This window comes from Euphorbia lathyris, chromosome 9 (assembly GCF_963576675.1).
Source record: "Euphorbia lathyris chromosome 9, ddEupLath1.1, whole genome shotgun sequence".
NCBI classification, from domain to species: domain Eukaryota; kingdom Viridiplantae; phylum Streptophyta; class Magnoliopsida; order Malpighiales; family Euphorbiaceae; genus Euphorbia; species Euphorbia lathyris.
Window position 1 is genome coordinate 23,249,590 of NC_088918.1, and position 9,529 is coordinate 23,259,118.

General features: G+C 35.6%; 1 pseudogene; it reads right to left on the minus strand.

Moving 5' to 3' along the window:
* Positions 1-672: 672 nt before the first annotated feature.
* LOC136207294 (purple acid phosphatase 18-like) lies at positions 673-6,843 on the minus strand (annotated as a pseudogene).
* Positions 6,844-9,529: the final 2,686 nt, after the last annotated feature.

Sequence of the window (9,529 nt, forward strand, 5' to 3'; positions counted from 1 at the left end):
AGGACGATAGTGTACCAGTCATTGATGGCTTAGGTGAAAGCACCAAAAGGCTTCAGCGCTACTCCCATTATCTCTCCTCTGTAGCACGAAATGAAACCTTCCTCTACAAACCCGATGATGGCAAAACGGGGGAGACAAGTCAAGGAGGAACTCGGCCTCAGCCTGCAGGTAATGCTTCTGGAAGCAAAGAGAAAGAGAAAGGCAAAGGAATTGCTCAAGCTGATCACTCGGCTCAGAAAAAGAAGAAGTAGAACTAGCTTAGTCAATGTCTAAGACTTAGCTTTATATCCTGTCTTTGAATGTATGTTTTTTTTTAAAGGTCAATATATAACAAGTATTAGTTTTCTTCCTGATCTGACTAATAAAATTTGAACAAACAAATCAAAAAGATTAAACACACTCAGTATGCATTAACACCAAAACAACTTATGCAATAAACTGAGAGACAACATACTTCTAATATTTTTGAAAAACTGACTTAAATCCAAACAAGCTCAAATCTAAAACTAAGTCAGTATACACAAATGTCTTAAGTCTAATTCAATTAGATCTTGGAAGGTTTAGAATTAAGTTAAGACAATATGTGCAACCCTTACGGGGGAGTCATTTCAAAAATATCAATCATGGGGTAACTTATAACTGAGTTCCGTAATTATGTATTTTGCCAACATCAAAATGGGGGAGTTTGTTAAAACACCTTTCCACAAGATTTTGATTTGACAAAATCATCCATGATTAAGAGGCAATTAAATTTAAATGCTTTGATTTAATTGTACTAATGTGTTTGTTCAATATTGAGTGCAAAAATATATAAAGTAAAGACAGGACAAAAGTCAGCACAAGCAAAGCTGAGTAGAACGGAACTCAGCATGATAGAATGTAAGCGGAGTTGAGTAGAACTCAGAAGCAAAACGAAGCTGACTAAAATTAAAGATTTCTTCAGAAGCGGTTAAACAGAACGGAGCTGACTAAGAAGCAACTCAGCTCAGAAGATTGAACATCCGAAGATAACAAATAGAACTGAGTAAACAGACATGACAGCATGAAGGATCCGTTCACTAAAGGATAAAGTCTGCAAATCTTCTGCACCAATAATTGGAGCCTCGAAGACACATAAAAGACTAATTCCATGAATCATGGGTCATTGGATTATTGGTAAAAGACAACTGGCACAAATAGACAAGCCAGACGCAAGAAGACAAATCTGACGCCTGAAGAAAACAGAGAAAGGGAATGGCGGAGCAGTCTGAAGCTGGCCAGAAATTGTTCCCCAAAAGAGCCGTTTTGGTGTTAACGGTAACAACAATTCAAACGATCCAAATCTGCAAACTCCTTCTATAAAAGGACAATGAAGAACCTTGGATTAAACAAGAAACTAAAGCATCAAGAGAAAAATACAAAGAGAGAAAATCTTGAAAGCACTCAAATACAAAAAGATCTTACACCAACTTTTCATTCTCTGTGTAAATGCTAGATTGATTGTTGTATAATCATCTAAAGTGTTCTTTAGCATAAAAAGAACAGGTTTGTGATCAATAGGAATATTGAGAGTGTTAAGCTGAGTGCTTGGTTGTAAGCATTCAGTGGTAGAGAAATCTAGGTGCTGGGTTGTAGCACTTAGTAGGAGTTGAGTAGACGAATAGAGGAAGGTACTCTTGCATATTCAACTGCCTTGTAATTGGTTTGTGCTCTACCGTTAAAGAGCTCAGTATTGGATTCAAAAAGCCCGGAGGACTCTGGGGACTGGATGTAGGCAGAAAGGCCGAACCAGGATAAGTGATACTGAGTAATCTCTGAACTCTCTCTTATATTGTATGTGTTGTTTGCTATATTTACTCAGCATATAAATTGCCTAAGCTGACCTTGAGAAAATAAGTGGTGCTGAGTTAGAAGCTGACCTCCAAGAGTGTCAATTCTCAACTCACAAGAAAACAACTTTAGTCAACATCTGACTAAAGCTGTCTTCAAACATATCTCACCAAGCTGACCAAAAGCCGAGTTAATAAACTCTCAAAATTACTTCCAGTCAGCTTAATTAAAACGTGAAAAAGTTATATTAGTTCGTAACCCCCCCTTGGAACTAATTACCAGGGACCAACAATTACTACCATAGAGAGATTTTTTCTGTTGAGATCAAGAGGAGACAAATAAAGTTAAAAAGATTAAATGTCTCGAAGTTCATCTACTAATCAATGTCCACATGTATATTAGAAGGTGGATCCTACCTGAAACAAATTTCAAATTCTTTCACCACACAATTGAAAATATGCAAGGCAATGGTCCTGCATCTGGTGCTTGTATTACTATCACTCTATTGACAAATGCAAAAGAAGTTGAAGTCAAACAGGATCATGTGATGTCATATTCTACGGAAGAAATGAATGATATGCTTATTATTGAAGAGAAAGAGAAATAACATGCATGTTTTTCCTAGCTAGCATATTCTTATTTGCAAATGCAGACTTCTTTTGTACCTGGAGTAATTGCAGCAATTTCCACAAAACAACATCCATATCCATGTAATTAGTTAAGAAATCTCGCGAGATGCTCTTTACAGTTATAGATCGATAGATACCTGCAGATGAGATCAATAGGAAGGCCTTCCATCTCGAATCGCCAAAAGTTCTTATATGCAGCAGCACTGGTCAATTCACAAACAAATTCTTCATTTGCGGTGTATTTTAAATTTTATTAGTGTCCGGTAGTCACACAGGCAGACTGATATTGTTCTGCTTGTGTGACACGCAGACTGAAGGAAAAATCCCGTAACCCATTTGTCTGCCTTCACAAATAGTTTCTTCATTTGCAGTGTATTTTGAACTTTATTGACATAGGCAGACGAATATTGGTTGTCACACAGGCAGACTGATACTGTTCTGCTTGTGTGACAACCTGACTGGCAGAAACATCCCATAACCCATTTGTCTGCCTTCCTGACCATCACAGTGAGCCGAAACATCACAAACACAAAAAAATAGTTTGAAATCCACGAAAAATGATGAAATTGATGGTAATTGAGCAAAAACGTCTCAATAGCCTGCAATAATACGACCAAGTTCCGGTCATTGGAACACAAAAAGAACATTGGTGCATAATTTCATTGGCAAAGTGCATAACTTGCATATTTCGTAGACTGAAAGAAAACTATGCAAAGTACAGAGTTTTTACCAGGAGACTGATAAAGGTCTCGCCATCTTCCTCCCTAATTTCAAAGCAACCTTTTCTAGGCTGTTACAAGAATTGCATCAGTGTAATGAAAATATTCATGTCAATAGATAAAAATCGAAAAGTAAGTTACAAATAATAAAAAGAATGTTGTTATGCATGTAAACTAGGCCTATCACACAGATTCTTCATAGGTGACGAAAGACATCTTTGAATACACATGCAAGGAACATACGAGTTAAATGCGCTATAGATTTGGCTACCTACTCCGAAAGTTTTCTTATAGGAATGCTTCCAAGGACAACACAAAGTTAAGCATAAGCGAACAAAGATAATAAAATAAAAGATTAAGCGTTATGTACATAGATTTTAGGATCAAGATTGCTTTTTGGTGGAAAAGCCTTCATGCTCTCAATGTTGACAGGGTTAACTCTTCAAACCAAGGAAAAACAATGCTAAGCCTGCAATAGACAGCGTTTGAGAGCCTGATTCTACTGTCGGAAAAATACACACAAGGGGCTAAAAAGGTCCAGTTCAAGCAACAACGTAATTAACTGACATAACCATGAAAGATATATACATCAAGTCGTCAGGGAAAGAGGATCCATATCTCATCAAATGGAAACCAGAGATCAGCTATTCTATATGAGAACCTTTCTTAGCTCATGTCTCGTTTCAGCAACACATCCTGAACTGACCAAAGAGTTTATCCAAACTTGATCGGACCTGACAGGCTCATCATCGTCGTTCCTGTGCCAGGTCTAATATAGGGATGGCAACGGGTAGGGTACCCGCGGGTAATGTCAATCCTAAACCCTTACCCTTTTATTTTTTAATTACCCGTACCCGTCCCATTACCCTAACGGGTATACTTTTTGCATCCCATACCCGTCCCATTTAATTCGCGGGTAACCGCGGGTACCCTTACCCGTTAAGAATCAATAAATAAAACAAAAATATTACAAATTTAATAAAGTATAAATTTAATAAATCATCTATCGAAAAATTGAACAAACTGAACCTTAATTAATAAGAATAAAATAGGTTAGTAGTATTACTCAATGGTTAAAAAACAAAAGATTGGAGTTCAAATTTCACGTTATACATCTAAAAAATAATTATATTTATTAATATATAAAACAATTATGACGGATAACGGGTACCGGGTACCCTAGGGTATTCCCATACCCGTCCCATTACCCTAACGGGTAATGGTTTTGATCCCATACCCGTCCCATACCCTTTTATACAGGGTACGGGTAGTCCCATTAGGGTCGGGTAGTGCCGGGTACCCGCGGATATACTACCCGTTGCCATCCCTAGTCTAATAGGCATGAGTTGAATTAGCTAATTTCAGTTCTCCATGACCAAAACTCGCTTCATGGAAGGCTGACCAAGCTGGCTATGGATCTATGTAACTGCCAGTGATACATGATTTTGTTAATCAATAGACTCGCTCATATAACCAAGCAACAAATTCACTGGTTAAATTTCTTTGGAGCTAGATACATCGGTAACATACATAACTAAAATATCATTTTATGTAGTTCCAGTCCACATTCAAATATCAGAATTTTATACTTTTAAATTTAGTTTTTCAAACTAAGTAAAACATACCTATGGGCTAAACCTTCTCTGTTTCCACCATCCCCAATGGTTATATGAACAACACCACATGGATCTAATTGTCCTTTCCTCACATGTTTCTATCAAACAGAACACCATCAATGGACAAGTTTAATCAAATTAAGAAGATGAGGAAGTTCGGATAAATTACAACAATAGTACCTGAACTTTACCTATTTTACACTTTAGTACCTAGATTACATTTTGTCCCAAAAATATATCCAAAGTAACAATGACCGGACAATTTAGTAAATTTTACCGGTAAATGACCAGTCAATGCAAGTTTGTCTGAGTAAATTACATCAATGGTACCTGAACTTTTCCTAATTCACACTTTGGTACTTGAATTATTTTGTCCTAAAAATATAACTCAGGTGAAGGTGACCGGATAATATAGTATATCTGATCGGTTAGTGACCAATCAACAAGAGTTTGACCATTTTGAATTCAAAATTAGAACATACACTACACTCAATTAACATAAAATTATAAAGCTACCCTTTAATATATATGTAGAGCTAAAGGGTAGTATTGTATATGTTAATTGAGTGTATGATGGGTCTAAATTTCTAATTTAAAATAGTTAAACTCACGTTGACTGGTCAAATATACTAAATTATCGATTCATCTTTACTTGAAGTGTATTTTTTGGACAAAATGAAATTTAGGTACCAAAGTGTGAATTAGGGTTAAGTTTAGATACCATTAGTGTAATTTACTCATCAAACCCGCATTGACCGGTTATTGACCGGTAAAATGTACTAAATTGTCCGGTCATCGTTAGTTCAGGTATATTTTCGGGACAAAATGTAACCTAGATACCAAAGTGTGAATTAGAGTAAAGTTCAGGTACTATTGATGTAATTTACTCGAGGAAGTTCTATACCATACTGTGTGCTCATAAGCATGAACATGCCCAGCAAGCAGTATATCAACACCGGCAACATTAAGTAACGGCTCCATAGCTTCCATTCCATCATCTTGTCCCCTTCACCTCGATGAGCAGTGTTACTATTATACCATAGCTCATGGAATAGCACAAGTAGCCAAGGTGTCTTCTTCCGGTGAACCTTAGCCAAATCACCCTGTTTATCAAGAAATATAGGCAGGTGGAAAAATATGAATAACTTAAATCATATCTATTTCTATTAAGAAATCTAATACAATAAGTAATGAACAAACAAGACATAATATACTTAACAAAATATCTAAAAGACAGTTTATCTATTTCTCCCCAGGAACACCAATTTATTGCAAAAAAGAAACGAAGTGCGCATTTGAAAAGAGAAGAAAGTCTTAACCTTGAGCCAGTTATACTGATTTGAGTTTTTATCATAATCTGTATAAGAACCGAGCATAATAATATGAGCCCCTGCAACTTCAAAAGAATAATAAAGATTTGAAGTTGAACCACTCTCCTTAAAGGGCATCTTCCATCTAGAATTATAGGATTTAAAGGCATTCTTAAAAAAGGGTGCGCTTCCACTTTCATGGTTCCCTTCGGTGACCTTCAGCGTAACGGAGAAAAATCATTAAGCAAAGATGAAATCCACAGTTAACAGAGACAAAAGAAGAAAAAGGATAAAGAGGGATAGATACCTCATCCTATGGAAATATAGGAATTGGCATATCTTCTCTAACCAGATTGCAAAGAAAGCAAAGAAAGCCGCTCGTAGTTACAGCGGCAGAAATATAGGCTCATTCCGCGAGAGTTTGAAGAACTGGAAAGATCTAGGGTTTGGGAGGGTTTTGAAATGGGAGAAGTGAGCTTACCAGTGGCAGCTATGGAGGCCACAAGACCAATGGTTGAAAGACAAATTAGGTTTTCACTTTGGCTTTTATATGCTGTCTAAAAGATTGAACGCATTAAAATTTTAGGAACTTTTTGCTCCCCCGCTTTTCCAATATTTGGTTGCTGTTTTTTTATTTTCGTGTATACGGATGACAGTCATTTATCTGCAGTGAATCGCGTTCTTTTGGAATGACAGAAGCCGGTAATCGTAACGTCATCAGAGAATCGAGCGAATTTTTAATTACGCCATCAGATGACATAGAGTTAAAATACTGTCACAGAAACAAATGTATGTCATCTAGATTGTTCATGTGAAAGGGAAAAAGCATAGTGGATATCTAATGTGTTATTGAATGTATTGGAGAAAAAGGATGGGGATGGGTCAAGAGCGGATCTAGTTTGATTGTTGTAAATAAAAGGAGAGGAATTTATTTCTGATTGATGTTGCTGCTGATTGCTGGCTTCAGCAGCCTGATAAGCAGCCAAAGCAGCAATGATGGAGCGCGAGAGCTGTGCCTCGGACTGAGCAGCGGCCGGTGGTGCTTGGTGGACGGAATTGACAGGGGCCTGCTGTGCGACACCATGGCCAGTGGCCTGATGGGCTGCAATCGCAGCAAGAACAGATGGTGGGAGAGGAGCGGCCGGTGACTGGTTCTGACTCACCAGATTCTGATCGGCTGGTGCTGCAAAAGATGGAGCCGCAACATTGGACGTGAACAGAGGTTCATCCGTTTGGAATGGTGAGGTGAATCCACCTGGAGCTCGGATTAAGAGAGTTTCCCGAGTCCGTGGCTGTCTGATTGTCACCGGCAGCGACTGGAGTTGATACGGTGGCTGCCATGGTGTTTGAAGTGGCAACAACTGTTGATGCTGGGTTGTAGGAAGTAGATTGGGGATCGGTTGAATCAGTAGTCGAAACTACCATGGCTGTTAGAATAAAAAGGAAAAGAAATTGGGATGAAGAAGAAATTGGACAAAAAGAAGGGAGATAGGACAGAAAACAATGATTAATGATGAGAAAAGAAAAAGAAAAAATTAAGGAAGCAGAGAAGAAGTTGGACCAAAATAGCTTTAGTTGGTGGTCAATAGATAGGATAAAAAGAAAAGGGTTAAGGTGTAAAAATACCTCTAACGTTTTGGGCCAAGAGCAATTTTACCCTTAACGTCTAAAATGGTGCAATTTTACCCCTAACGTTGGAAGCCAAGAGCAATTTTACCCCTACCGTTAATAAATTGGGTCAATTTGAGAAACAATTCATCAAACTGTCTTCTCGATCATGAATCTTGTTATCTACACTTCATACGTGTGTCATTTTATCAGTAACAAATCACAAACATTCGTTGGGATGTGAAAAAAATAAAAAATATACTGTATTTTTGTACAGATTAGACAAAAAAAATTCAAAAATCCACCGAATTTATAAATATTAATCTCAAATTCTATTATTAAATTATAAAAAACATGAAATTCATTTTAGAATGAATTGTTATGTAATTGGTACAGAGTAATGAATAAAAATATCTGTGTTTTATAATAGTGTCTGAAATTGACCTAATTTATCAACGTTAGGGGTAAAATTACTCTTGGCTTCCAACGTTAGGGGTAAAATTGCATCATTTTAGACATTAAAGGTAAAATTGCTCCTGGCCCAAAACGTTAGGGGTATTTTTGCACCTTAACCCAAAAGAAAATAAATTGGTAAGAAGAGAGCGCAGGTCAGCGGAATAAGATGCAAAGACCAAAAAAATTAGTGTATTTTTGGCAGGATAGGTTTAGGGCTCTGATATCACGTTGGATGTATAATTTGATATACATGAATAATATGGAGATAGAAAGAGAAGTAATAACCACAATAATGTTTGAATCCCATTAATGATATTGACTCTAAGGCCTTGTATTTATAGTGAGACAATTGTAGTTTGTATAAGAATACAATACAGAAATATAAAAGTATTGAAACTCTACCTAGCTAATAATATAGACAAATTGAGACTCTAACTAGATAGGAATCTATTTACAGGATAATAGGAATATTATCTCTAACAAGGTAATCATTTCCATTGTTAAAAATTAAAAACAACAATTTAATAACAATAATGACAATGCTTTATAAAGTACGAGTTAGCGTTTAAAAACATTGAAAAGCGTCTTCAAATCTAAAAGATAAATTTCATCATTTAGATACTTGGAACGTAAAATTATTAACTCTGTATGATATGATTTTTGACAGTATAACAAGCATCGTCGCATGGGTGGAAGGGACGCCCGACAAAAACCCAAAGGAAAAAGGAGCCTAAAAGCAATAATTTCTATTTAAAAAATAAAATAAAAATTAAATCTTAAGTTACGAAAATAATCTTAGAATTAGATAAATCCAAAAATAAAATTCAGCTCAAAATATGAAATAATAATAATAATAATTCTTATGTCTAAATAATTACAAGACACAATTTTATGACTAAATTTTTTTTATAGTAAACTTTTTTTGTATGTTGATGCACACGATGTTTTTTTTTACAAATAAGTGTTGCAACTAACTTTTCAAAATTGTTAATTTGAGCATTTGAGATTCTTAAGTTTATCAAACCAATAGATTATTATCCAAATATTTCAATTGTTTTACGAATCCTTCTAAATGATCATTGTATTTGTTGAAAGAATTTTTTCGAAGTTAAAATTACTGAAAAACTTTGAGATCATCAACGTCACAAGAAATATTGAATGATTTAGTAATTTTATGTATTGAGAGAAATATGTTAGAGCATATTGATGTAGACATTATTTTTAGTGATTCTACGTTTAGAAATGTTCATAGATAATATTTTGAATAAGAAATGAGTATTTAAAGCCAAATAAAATGTTATATATATATATATATATATATATATATATATATATAGGAGAGATCATGTGTGACACATTTTTTTATGGTGTGACAAGCCTTA